Genomic DNA, 14,404 nt, shown 5'->3' with positions numbered 1-14,404 from the left:
GTGGTGCATGTAACTTGTTTGGATTGTGGAATTTCATGGTGACTGAAACAATGTAAATTACTTCTCTATTGGGTAGAACTAGCTCCAAGAGAAGTTTTCTGTGAAAACTGCATCATTTTTGAAACTGGCATTTGGAAAACACAGCAAAATCTGAGAAAATACTACTAAGTATCAATATTCAATCTATTGTGATGAAAGTTCGGTAATCCACATGCTAACAAATCTGTAGTGAATATTTGTCGAATCCATTGTGCATGTAGCATGTTCGGAACACGGAATTTCATGGCCAGGGATTTTATGTAAATTACATTTCTCTTGGTTAGAAATCACTCCAAGAGATTTTTCCTGAGAAATCTGCCTGATTTTTGAAACTGGCATTAGGAAAACACTGCGAACTCAGATGAATAGATTCTCGGTGTACATATGTCTTGTAGGGTGGATGAAAGTTCGGTAATCTGCATGCTAACCACTCTGTAGTGAATATTTGTCGAATCCAAGATACATGAAGCGTGTTTGGGACACAGAATATCACGGTGAGCGAATCTATGTAAAATACATGTCACTTGGTTAGAACTCGCTCCAAGAGATTTTCCTGCGAATTCTGCCTCATTTTCAAAACTGGCATTAGGAAAAACTTTCGAAATATGAGAAAATGCTTCAAAGTGTCAATATGGCTTTTATGGTGGATGAAAGTACGGTAATCCTTATGCTAACAACTCTGTAGTGAATATTTGTCGAATCCGTGATGCATGTAGCTTTTTCGGAACACGGAATTTCACGATGACGTGTTCTATGTAAATTGCATGTCTATTGGGTAGAACTCGCTCCAAGAGGATTTTTCTGCGAAAACTGCATGATTTAAAAACTGACGTTAGGGGAAATCTACTAAATGAGAAAAAACTTTCTATGTATAAATATGCATTGTAAGGTAAATGAAAGTTCGGTAATACACATGTTCACAACTCATTAAAGAATGTTTGTCGAATCCGTGATGCATGTAACGTGTTCAGAACACGGAATGTCACGGTGAGTGAAACTAGGTATATTACATATCTTTTGGTTAGATCTCGCACCAAAAGCATTTTCCTGCCAAATCTGCTTCATTTTCAAACCTGGCATTTAAACTAACCAGTGAAATCTGAGAAAAGTCTTCAAAGTGTCAGTAAGCCATGTATGGTGGATGAAAGTGCTGTAATCCACTTGCTAACAACTCTGAAGTGAATATTTTTCGAATCCGAGATGCATGTAGCGTGTTCAGAACACAGAATTTCACGGTGAGCGAATCCATGTAAATTACATGTGTATGGTTTTGAACCCGCTCCAAGAGGTTTTTGCCGTGAAATCTGCCTCAGTTTCGAAACTGGCGTTTGGAAAGCTGTGTGAAATCAGAGAAAATGCTTCTAAGCATCAATATGCCTTGTATTGTGATGAAAGCCCTGTAATCCACATGCAAAAAACTCTGTAGTGTATTTTTGTCGAATCCTATCTGCATGTAGCGTGTGCGAAACACGGAATTTCACAGCGGGAGAATCTATGTAATTTACATATCTATTGGGTAGGACATGCTTCAACAGATTTTTCCTTAGGAAACTGCCTGAGTTTGACACTGCTATTAGGAAAAAGCTGCAAACTCAGAGTTAATTTTTCTAGGTGTAAATATGCCTTGTATGGTGGATGAAAGTTCTGTAATACACATGTACACAACTCATTAAAAATGTTTCTCAAATCCGTGATATATGTAGTGTGTTCGGAGCACGGAATGTCACGTTGAAGGAAACTATGTAAATTACATATCTATTGGTGAGAACCCACTCCAGGAGCATTTTACTGTAAAATCTACCTCTGTTTGGAAACTGGTGTTATGAAAATGCTGCAAAACCTGAGCAAATGCTTTAGGTGACAATATGTGTTCAATGATTTATTAAAGATGTGTAATTCACATTCTAACAACTCAGGAGTGAATACTTGTTGAATCCATGGTGCATGTACCTTTTTCGGAACAAGGAATGTTACGGTGACGGTATCTATGAAAATGGGATGTCTATTGGATCGAACATGCAGCAAGAGTATTTTTCTGCGAAATCTGCCTGATTTTCATAACCGACATTAGGAAAAACCTGCGAAATTTAAGTAAATATTTCTAGGTGTAAATATCCCTTGTATTGTGGTTGAAACATCGGTAATCCACATGCTCACTGTCATTAAATAATGTTTGTCAAAGCCATGATTAATGTAACGTTTTCTGAGCACAAAATGTCTCGGTGAATGAAACGCGGAAAATAACAATTCTACTCGATAGAACTGGCTTGAATTGAATTTTTCTGCGAAAATTTCATGATTTTCGGAAATGGATGTTAGGGAAAACCTGCGAAATCAGAATAACTACATCTAGGGATAAATATGCCTTGTATGGTGAATGAAATTGTGGTAATCCAGATGCTCACACTCATTAGAGAATGTTTGTCGAATTCGTGATGCATGTAACGTGTACGGAATACAGAGTGTCATATTGAAGGAAACAATGTAAATTACATGTCTATTGGGTAGAACTCGCTTGAAGAGAATTTTTCTGCGAAATGTGCCTCATTTTCAAAACTGCCATTAGGAGAACCCTGTGAAATCTGAGAAAATGCTTCTAACTGAAAATATGCCTTGAATGGTGAATGAAAGTCCGGTAATCCACATGTTAATAAGAGTTTAGTATTTATTTTTCAAACCGTGATTCATGTAGCGCTTTTTGAAATGGAATTTCACCGTAATGAAACAATTTAAATTAAAATTCTATTGCGTAGAACTAGCTAGAATAGAATTTTTCAGTGAAAATTGCATGATTATCGAATCTGAAGTTTGGAGAAAGCTTCAAAATGAGAGTAAATATTTCTAGGTGTAAATATGCCTTTATGTTGAAAGACAGTTCGGTAATCCACATTTTCACAACATATTAAAGAATCATTTTCTAATCCATGGTGCATGTAACTAGTTTGGAACGTGGAATTTCACGGTGACTGAAACAATGTAAACTACTTCTCTATTGGTTAGAAATCGCTCCAAGAGAATTTTTCTGTGAAAACTGCATCATTTTTGAAACTGGCGTTTGGAAAACGCAGCAAAATCTGAGAAAATACTACTAAGTATCAATATTCAATCTATTGTGATGAAAGTTCGGTAATCCACATGCTAACAAATCTGTAGTGAATATTTGTCGAATCCATTATGCATGTAGCATGTTCGGAACACGGAATTTCATGGCCAGGGATTTTATGTAAATTACATTTCTCTTGGTTAGAAATCACTCCAAGAGATTTTTCCTGAGAAATCTGCCTGATTTTCGAAACTGGCATTAGGAAAACACTGCGAACTCAGATGAATAGATTCTCGGTGTACATATGCCTTGTAGGGTGGGTGAAAGTTCGGTAATCCGCATGCTAACAACTCTGTAGTGAATATTTGTCGAATCCGAGATACATGAAGTGTGTACCGAACACAGAATATCACGGTGAGCGAATGTATGTAAAATACAGGTCACTTGGGTAGAACTCGCTCCAAGAGCTTTTTCTGTGAATTCTGCCTCATTTTCAAAACTGGAATTAGGAAAAACTTTTGAAATATGAGAAAATGATTCAAAGTGTCAATATGGCTTTTATGGTGGATGAAAGTACGGTAATCCTTATGCTAACAACTCTGTAGTGAATATTTTTCGAATCCATGATGCATGTAGCTTTTTCAGGAAACGGAAATTCACGATGACAGGTTCTATGTAAATTGCAAGTCTATTGGGTAGAACTCGCTCCAAGAGGATTTTTCTGCGAAAACTGCATGATTTAAAAACTGACATTAGGGGAAATCTACTAAATCAGAAAAAACTTTCTATGTATAAATATGCATTGTAAGGTGGATGAAAGTTCTTTAATACACATGTTCACAACTCATTAAAGAATGTTTGTCGAATCCGTGATGCATGTAACGTGTTCAGAACACGGAATGTCACGTTGATGGAAACTATGTAAATTACATATCTATTGGTGAGAAACCACTCTAGCAGCATTTTACTGTAAAATCTACCTCTGTTTGGAAACTGGTGTTATGAAAACAATGCAAAACCTGAGCCAAATTTTAAGGTGACAATATGTCTTCAGTGGTTTATTAAAGATGTGTAATTCACATTCTAACAACTCAGGAGTGAATATTTCTTGAATCCATGGTGCATGTACCTTTTTCGGAACACGGGATGTTACGGTGAGAGTATCTATGAAAATGGGATGTCTATTGGATCGAACATGCAGCAACAGAATTTTTCTGCGAAAACTGCCTGATTTTCGTAACTGACGTTAGGAAAAATCTGCGAAATCTAAGTTAATATTTCTAGGTGTATATATGCCTTGTATTGTGGTTGAAACATTGGTAATCCACATGCTCACGGTCATTAAATAATGTTTGTCGAAGCCATGATTAATGTAACGTTTTTGGAACACGGAATGTGTCGGTGAGTGAAACTCGGAAAATAACAATTCTACTGGATAGAACTGGCTTGAATTGAATTTTTCTGCGAAAATTTCATGATTTTCGGAAATGGATGTTAGGGAAAACCTGCGAAATCAGAATAACTACATCTAGGGATAAATATGCCTTGTATGGTGAATGAAATTGTGGTAATCCAGATGCTCACACTCATTCGAGAATGTTTGTCGAATTCGTGATGCATGTAACTTGTACGGAATACAGAGTGTCATATTGAAGGAAACAATGTAAATTACATGTCTATTGGGTAGAACTCGCTTGAAGAGAATTTTTCTGCGAAATGTGCCTCATTTTCAAAACTGCCATTAGGAGAACCCTGTGAAATCTGAGAAAATGCTTCTAACTGAAAATATGCCTTGAATGGTGAATGAAAGTCCGGTAATCCACATGTTAATAAGAGTGTAGTAATTATTTTTTAACCGTGATTCATGTAGCGCTTTTTGAAATGGAATATCACTGTAATGAAACAATTTAAATTAAAATTCTATTGCGTAGGACTAGCTAGAATAGAATTTTTCGGTGAAAATTGCATGATTATCGAATCTGAAGTTTGGAGAAAGCTTCAAAATGAGAGTAAATATTTCTAGGTTTAAATATGCCTTTATGATGAAAGACAGTCCGGTAATCCACATTTTCACAACATATTAAAGAATCATTTTCTAATCCGTGGTGCATGTAACTTGTTTGGATTGTGGAATTTCATGGTGACTGAAACAATGTAAACTACTTCTCTATTGGGTAGAACTAGCTCCAAGAGAAGTTTTCTGTGAAAACTGCATCATTTTTGAAACTGGCATTTGGAAAACACAGCAAAATCTGAGAAAATACTTCTAAGTATCAATATTCAATCTATTGTGATGAAAGTTCGGTAATCCACATGCTAACAAATCTGTAGTGAATATTTGTCGAATCCATTGTGCATGTAGCATGTTCGGAACACGGAATTTCATGGCCCGGGATTTTATGTAAATTACATTTCTCTTGGTTAGAAATCACTCCAAGAGATTTTTCCTGAGAAATCTGCCTGATTTTCGAAACTGGCATTAGGAAAACACTGCGAACTCAGATGAATAGATTCTCGGTGTACATATGCCTTGTAGGGTGGATGAAAGTTCGGTAATCTGCATGCTAACAACTCTGTAGTGAATATTTGTCGAATCCAAGATACATGAAGCGTGTTTGGGACACAGAATATCACGGTGAGCGAATCTATGTAAAATAAATGTCACTTGGTTAGAACTCGCTCCAAGAGATTTTCCTGCGAATTCTGCCTCATTTTCAAAACTGGCATTAGGAAAAACTTTCGAAATATGAGAAAATGCTTCAAAGTGTCAATATGGCTTTTATGGTGGATGAAAGTACGGTAATCCTTATGCTAACAACTCTGTAGTGAATATTTGTCGAATCCGTGATGCATGTAGCTTTTTCGGAACACGGAATTTCACGATGACGGGTTCTATGTAAATTGCATGTCTATTGGGTAGAACTCGCTCCAAGAGGATTTTTCTGCGAAAACTGCATGATTTAAAAACTGACATTAGGGGAAATCTACTAAATGAGAAAAAACTTTCTATGTATAAATATGCATTGTAAGGTAAATGAAAGTTCGGTAATACACATGTTCACAACTCATTAAAGAATGTTTGTCGAATCCGTGATGCATGTAACGTGTTCAGAACACGGAATGTCACGGTGAGTGAAACTAGGTATATTACATATCTTTTGGTTAGAACTCGCACCAAAAGCATTTTCCTGCCAAATCTGCCTCATTTTCAAACCTGGCATTTAAACTAACCAGTGAAATCTGAGAAAAGTCTTCAAAGTGTCAGTAAGCCTTGTATGGTGGATGAAAGTGCTGTAATCCACTTGCTAACAACTTTGAAGTGAATATTTTTCGAATCCGAGATGCATGTAGCGTGTTCAGAACACAGAATTTCACGGTGAGCGAATCCATGTAAATTACATGTGTATGGTTTTGAACCCGCTCCAAGAGGTTTTTGCCGTGAAATCTGCCTCAGTTTCGAAACTGGCGTTTGGAAAGCTCTGTGAAATCAGAGAAAATGCTTCTAAGCATCAATATGCCTTGTATTGTGATGAAAGCCCTGTAATCCACATGCAAACAACTCTGTAGTGTATTTTTGTCGAATCCTATCTGCATGTAGCGTGTGCGAAACACGGAATTTCACAGCGGGAGAATCTATGTAATTTACATATCTATTGGGTAGGACATGCTTCAACAGATTTTTCCTTAGGAAACTGCCTGAGTTTGACACTGCTATTAGGAAAAAGCTGCAAACTCAGAGTTAATTTTTCTAGGTGTAAATATGCCTTGTATGGTGGATGAAAGTTCTGTAATACACATGTACACAACTCATTAAAAATGTTTCTCAAATCCGTGATATATGTAGTGTGTTCGGAGCACGGAATGTCACGTTGAAGGAAACTATGTAAATTACATATCTATTGGTGAGAACCCACTCCAGGAACATTTTACTGTAAAATCTACCTCTGTTTGGAAACTGGTGTTATGAAAATGCTGCAAAACCTGAGCAAATGCTTTAGGTGACAATATGTGTTCAATGATTTATTAAAGATGTGTAATTCACATTCTAACAACTCAGGAGTGAATACTTGTTGAATCCATGGTGCATGTACCTTTTTCGGAACAAGGAATGTTACGGTGACGGTATCTATGAAAATGGGATGTCTATTGGATCGAACATGCAGCAAGAGTATTTTTCTGCGAAATCTGCCTGATTTTCATAACAGACATTAGGAAAAACCTGCGAAATTTAAGTAAATATTTCTAGGTGTAAATATCCCTTGTATTGTGGTTGAAACATTGGTAATCCACATGCTCACTGTCATTAAATAATGTTTGTCAAAGCCATGATTAATGTAACGTTTTCTGAGCACAAAATGTCTCGGTGAATGAAACGCGGAAAATAACAATTCTACTGGATAGAACTGGCTTGAATTGAATTTTTCTGCGAAAATTTCATGATTTTCGGAAATGGATGTTAGGGAAAACCTGCGAAATCAGAATAACTACATCTAGGGATAAATATGCCTTGTATGGTGAATGAAATTGTGGTAATCCAGATGCTCACACTCATTAGAGAATGTTTGTCGAATTCGTGATGCATGTAACGTGTACGGAATACAGAGTGTCATATTGAAGGAAACAATGTAAATTACATGTCTATTGGGTAGAACTCGCTTGAAGAGAATTTTTCTGCGAAATGTGCCTCATTTTCAAAACTGCCATTAGGAGAACCCTGTGAAATCTGAGAAAATGCTTCTAACTGAAAATATGCCTTGAATGGTGAATGAAAGTCCGGTAATCCACATGTTAATAAGAGTGTAGTAATTATTTTTCAAACCGTGATTCATGTAGCGCTTTTTGAAATGGAATTTCACCGTAATGAAACAATTTAAATTAAAATTCTATTGCGTAGAACTAGCTAGAATAGAATTTTTCAGTGAAAATTGCATGATTATCGAATCTGAAGTTTGGAGAAAGCTTCAAAATGAGAGTAAATATTTCTAGGTGTAAATATGCCTTTATGTTGAAAGACAGTTCGGTAATCCACATTTTCACAACATATTAAAGAATCATTTTCTAATCCGTGGTGCATGTAACTAGTTTGGAACGTGGAATTTCACGGTGACTGAAACAATGTAAACTACTTCTCTATTGGTTAGAAATCGCTCCAAGAGAATTTTTCTGTGAAAACTGCATCATTTTTGAAACTGGCGTTTGGAAAACGCAGCAAAATCTGAGAAAATACTACTAAGTATCAATATTCAATCTATTGTGATGAAAGTTCGGTAATCCACATGCTAACAAATCTGTAGTGAATATTTGTCGAATCCATTATGCATGTAGCATGTTCGGAACACGGAATTTCATGGCCAGGGATTTTATGTAAATTACATTTCTCTTGGTTAGAAATCACTCCAAGAGATTTTTCCTGAGAAATCTGCCTGATTTTCGAAACTGGCATTAGGAAAACACTGCGAACTCAGATGAATAGATTCTCGGTGTACATATGCCTTGTAGGGTGGGTGAAAGTTCGGTAATCCGCATGCTAACAACTCTGTAGTGAATATTTGTCGAATCCGAGATACATGAAGTGTGTACCGAACACAGAATATCACGGTGAGCGAATGTATGTAAAATACAGGTCACTTGGGTAGAACTCGCTCCAAGAGCTTTTTCTGTGAATTCTGCCTCATTTTCAAAACTGGAATTAGGAAAAACTTTTGAAATATGAGAAAATGATTCAAAGTGTCAATATGGCTTTTATGGTGGATGAAAGTACGGTAATCCTTATGCTAACAACTCTGTAGTGAATATTTTTCGAATCCATGATGCATGTAGCTTTTTCAGGAAACGGAAATTCACGATGACAGGTTCTATGTAAATTGCAAGTCTATTGGGTAGAACTCGCTCCAAGAGGATTTTTCTGCGAAAACTGCATGATTTAAAAACTGACATTAGGGGAAATCTACTAAATCAGAAAAAACTTTCTATGTATAAATATGCATTGTAAGGTGGATGAAAGTTCTTTAATACACATGTTCACAACTCATTAAAGAATGTTTGTCGAATCCGTGATGCATGTAACGTGTTCAGAACACGGAATGTCACGTTGATGGAAACTATGTAAATTACATATCTATTGGTGAGAAACCACTCTAGCAGCATTTTACTGTAAAATCTACCTCTGTTTGGAAACTGGTGTTATGAAAACAATGCAAAACCTGAGCCAAATTTTAAGGTGACAATATGTCTTCAGTGGTTTATTAAAGATGTGTAATTCACATTCTAACAACTCAGGAGTGAATATTTCTTGAATCCATGGTGCATGTACCTTTTTCGGAACACGGGATGTTACGGTGAGAGTATCTATGAAAATGGGATGTCTATTGGATCGAACATGCAGCAACAGAATTTTTCTGCGAAAACTGCCTGATTTTCGTAACTGACGTTAGGAAAAATCTGCGAAATCTAAGTTAATATTTCTAGGTGTATATATGCCTTGTATTGTGGTTGAAACATTGGTAATCCACATGCTCACGGTCATTAAATAATGTTTGTCGAAGCCATGATTAATGTAACGTTTTTGGAACACGGAATGTGTCGGTGAGTGAAACTCGGAAAATAACAATTCTACTGGATAGAACTGGCTTGAATTGAATTTTTCTGCGAAAATTTCATGATTTTCGGAAATGGATGTTAGGGAAAACCTGCGAAATCAGAATAACTACATCTAGGGATAAATATGCCTTGTATGGTGAATGAAATTGTGGTAATCCAGATGCTCACACTCATTCGAGAATGTTTGTCGAATTCGTGATGCATGTAACTTGTACGGAATACAGAGTGTCATATTGAAGGAAACAATGTAAATTACATGTCTATTGGGTAGAACTCGCTTGAAGAGAATTTTTCTGCGAAATGTGCCTCATTTTCAAAACTGCCATTAGGAGAACCCTGTGAAATCTGAGAAAATGCTTCTAACTGAAAACATGCCTTGAATGGTGAATGAAAGTCCGGTAATCCACATGTTAATAAGAGTGTAGTAATTATTTTTCAAACCGTGATTCATGTAGCGCTTTTTGAAATGGAATTTCACCGTAATGAAACAATTTAAATTAAAATTCTATTGCGTAGAACTAGCTAGAATAGAATTTTTCAGTGAAAATTGCATGATTATCGAATCTGAAGTTTGGAGAAAGCTTCAAAATGAGAGTAAATATTTCTAGGTGTAAATATGCCTTTATGTTGAAAGACAGTTCGGTAATCCACATTTTCACAACATATTAAAGAATCATTTTCTAATCCGTGGTGCATGTAACTAGTTTGGAACGTGGAATTTCACGGTGACTGAAACAATGTAAACTACTTCTCTATTGGTTAGAAATCGCTCCAAGAGAATTTTTCTGTGAAAACTGCATCATTTTTGAAACTGGCGTTTGGAAAACGCAGCAAAATCTGAGAAAATACTACTAAGTATCAATATTCAAACTATTGTGATGAAAGTTCGGTAATCCACATGCTAACAAATCTGTAGTGAATATTTGTCGAATCCATTATGCATGTAGCATGTTCGGAACACGGAATTTCATGGCCAGGGATTTTATGTAAATTACATTTCTCTTGGTTAGAAATCACTCCAAGAGATTTTTCCTGAGAAATCTGCCTGATTTTCGAAACTGGCATTAGGAAAACACTGCGAACTCAGATGAATAGATTCTCGGTGTACATATGCCTTGTAGGGTGGGTGAAAGTTCGGTAATCCGCATGCTAACAACTCTGTAGTGAATATTTGTCGAATCCGAGATACATGAAGTGTGTACCGAACACAGAATATCACGGTGAGCGAATGTATGTAAAATACAGGTCACTTGGGTAGAACTCGCTCCAAGAGCTTTTTCTGTGAATTCTGCCTCATTTTCAAAACTGGAATTAGGAAAAACTTTTGAAATAAGAGAAAATGATTCAAAGTGTCAATATGGCTTTTATGGTGGATGAAAGTACGGTAATCCTTATGCTAACAACTCTGTAGTGAATATTTTTCGAATCCATGATGCATGTAGCTTTTTCAGGAAATGGAAATTCACGATGACAGGTTCTATGTAAATTGCAAGTCTATTGGGTAGAACTCGCTCCAAGAGGATTTTTCTGCGAAAACTGCATGATTTAAAAACTGACATTAGGGGAAATCTACTTAATCAGAAAAAACTTTCTATGTATAAATATGTTTTGTAAGGTGGATGTAAGTTCGTTAATACACATGTTCACAACTCATTAAAGAATGTTTGTCGAATCCGTGATGCATGTAACGTGTTCAGAACACGGAATGTCACGGTGAGTGAAACTAGGTTTATTACATATCTTTTGGTTAGAACTCGCACCAAGAGCATTTTCCTGCCAAATCTGCCTCATTTTCAAACCTGGCATTTAAACTAAACTGTGAAATCTGAGAAAAGTCTTCAAAGTGTCATTAAGCAATCTATGGTCAATGAAAGTAATGTAATCCACTTGCTAACAATTATGTAGTGAATATTTTTGAATCTGAGATGCATGTAGCGTGTTCGGAACACGGAATTTCATGGTGTGCGAATCCATGTAAATTACATGTGTATTGTTTTGTACCCGCTCCAAGAGGTTTTTGCCGTGAAATCTGCCTCAGTTTCGAAACTGTCTTTGGAAAGCTATGTGAAATCAGAGAAAATGCTTCTAAGCATCAATATGCCTTGTATTGTGATGAAAGTCCTGTAATCCAAATGCAAACAACTCTGTAGTGTATTTTGTCGAATCCTATCTGCATGTAGAGTGTGCGAAACACGAAATTTCACAGCGGGAGAATCTATGTAATTTACATATCTATTGGGTAGAACACGCTCCAACAGTTTTTTCCTTAGGAAACTGCCTGATTTTTGAAACTGCTATTAGGAAAAAGCTGCAAACTCAGAGTTAATGTTTCTAGGTGTAAATATGCCTTGTATGGTGGATGAAAGTTCTGTAATACACATGTACACAACTCATTAAAAATGTTTCTCAAATCCGTGATATATGTAGTGTGTTCGGAGCACGGAATGTCACGTTGAAGGAAACTATGTAAATTACATATCTATTGGTGAGAACCCACTCCAGGAGCATTTTACTGTAAAATCTACCTCTGTTTGGAAACTGGTGTTATGAAAATGCTGCAAAACCTGAGCAAAATCTTTAGGTGACAATATGTGTACAATGATTTATTAAAGATGTGTAATTCACATTCTAACAACTCAGGAGTGAATACTTGTTGAATCCATGGTGCATGTACCTTTTTCGGAACAAGGAATGTTACGGTGACGGTATCTATGAAAATGGGATGTCTATTGGATCGAACATGCAGCAAGAGTATTTTTCTGCGAAATCTGCCTGATTTTCGTAACCGACATTAGGAAAAACCTGCGAAATTTAAGTAAATAATTCTAGGTGTAAATATCCCTTGTATTGTGGTTGAAACATCGGTAATCCACATGCTCACTGTCATTAAATAATGTTTGTCAAAGCCATGATTAATGTAACGTTTTCTGAGCACAAAATGTCTCGGTGAATGAAACTCGGAAAATAACAATTCTACTGGATAGAACTGGCTTTAATTGAATTTTTCTGCGAAAATTTCATGATTTTCGGAAATGGATGTTAGGGAAAACCTGCGAAATCAGAATAACTACATCTAGGGATAAATATGCCTTGTATGGTGAATGAAATTGTGGTAATCCAGATGCTCACACTCATTCGAGAATGTTTGTCGAATTCGTGATGCATGTAACTTGTACGGAATTCAGAGTGTCATATTGAAGGAAACAATGTAAATTACATGTCTATTGGGTAGAACTCGCTTGAAGAGAATTTTTCTGCGAAATGTGCCTCATTTTCAAAACTGCCATTAGGAGAACCCTGTGAAATCTGAGAAAATGCTTCTAACTGAAAATATGCCTTGAATGGTTAATGAAAGTCCGGTAATCCACATGTTAATAAGAGTGTAGTAATTATTTTTTAACCGTGATTCATGTAGCGCTTTTTGAAATGGAATTTCACTGTAATGAAACAATTTAAATTAAAATTCTATTGCGTAGGACTAGCTAGAATAGAATTTTTCGGTGAAAATTGCATGATTATCGAATCTGAAGTTTGGAGAAAGCTTTAAAATGAGAGTAAATATTTCTAGGTTTAAATATGCCTTTATGATGAAAGACAGTCCGATAATCCACATTTTCACAACATATTAAAGAATCATTTTCTAATCCGTGGTGCATGTAACTTGTTTGGATTGTGGAATTTCATGGTGACTGAAACAATGTAAACTACTTCTCTATTGGGTAGAACTAGCTCCAAGAGAAGTTTTCTGTGAAAACTGCATCATTTTTGAAACTGGCATTTGGAAAACACAGCAAAATCTGAGAAAATACTACTAAGTATCAATATTCAAACTATTGTGATGAAAGTTCGGTAATCCACATGCTAACAAATCTGTAGTGAATATTTGTCGAATCCATTGTGCATGTAGCATGTTCGGAACACGGAATTTCATGGCCAGGGATTTTATGTAAATTACATTTCTCTTGGTTAGAAATCACTCCAAGAGATTTTTCCTGAGAAATCTGCCTGATTTTCGAAACTGGCATTAGGAAAACACTGCGAACTCAGATGAATAGATTCTCGGTGTACATATGCCTTGTAGGGTGGATGAAAGTTCGGTAATCTGCATGCTAACAACTCTGTAGTGAATATTTGTCGAATCCAAGATACATGAAGCGTGTTTGGGACACAGAATATCACGGTGAGCGAATCTATGTAAAATACATGTCACTTGGTTAGAACTCGCTCCAAGAGATTTTCCTGCGAATTCTGCCTCATTTTCAAAACTGGCATTAGGAAAAACTTTCGAAATATGAGAAAATGCTTCAAAGTGTCAATATGGCTTTTATGGTGGATGAAAGTACGGTAATCCTTATGCTAACAACTCTGTAGTGAATATTTGTCGAATCCGTGATGCATGTAGCTTTTTCGGAACACGGAATTTCACGATGACGGGTTCTATGTAAATTGCATGTCTATTGGGTAGAACTCGCTCCAAGAGGATTTTTCTGCGAAAACTGCATGATTTAAAAACTGACGTTAGGGGAAATCTACTAAATGAGAAAAAACTTTCTATGTATAAATATGCATTGTAAGGTAAATGAAAGTTCGGTAATACACATGTTCACAACTCATTAAAGAATGTTTGTCGAATCCGTGATGCATGTAACGTGTTCAGAACACGGAATGTCACGGTGAGTGAAACTAGGTATATTACATATCTTTTGGTTAGAACTCGCACCA

Source organism: Camelus dromedarius, unplaced genomic scaffold, assembly GCF_036321535.1.
Source record: "Camelus dromedarius isolate mCamDro1 unplaced genomic scaffold, mCamDro1.pat HAP1_SCAFFOLD_178, whole genome shotgun sequence".
Classification (NCBI taxonomy): domain Eukaryota; kingdom Metazoa; phylum Chordata; class Mammalia; order Artiodactyla; family Camelidae; genus Camelus; species Camelus dromedarius.
The sequence above is the reverse complement of the archived record's forward strand: the minus strand, read 5'-3'. Positions refer to the sequence as shown.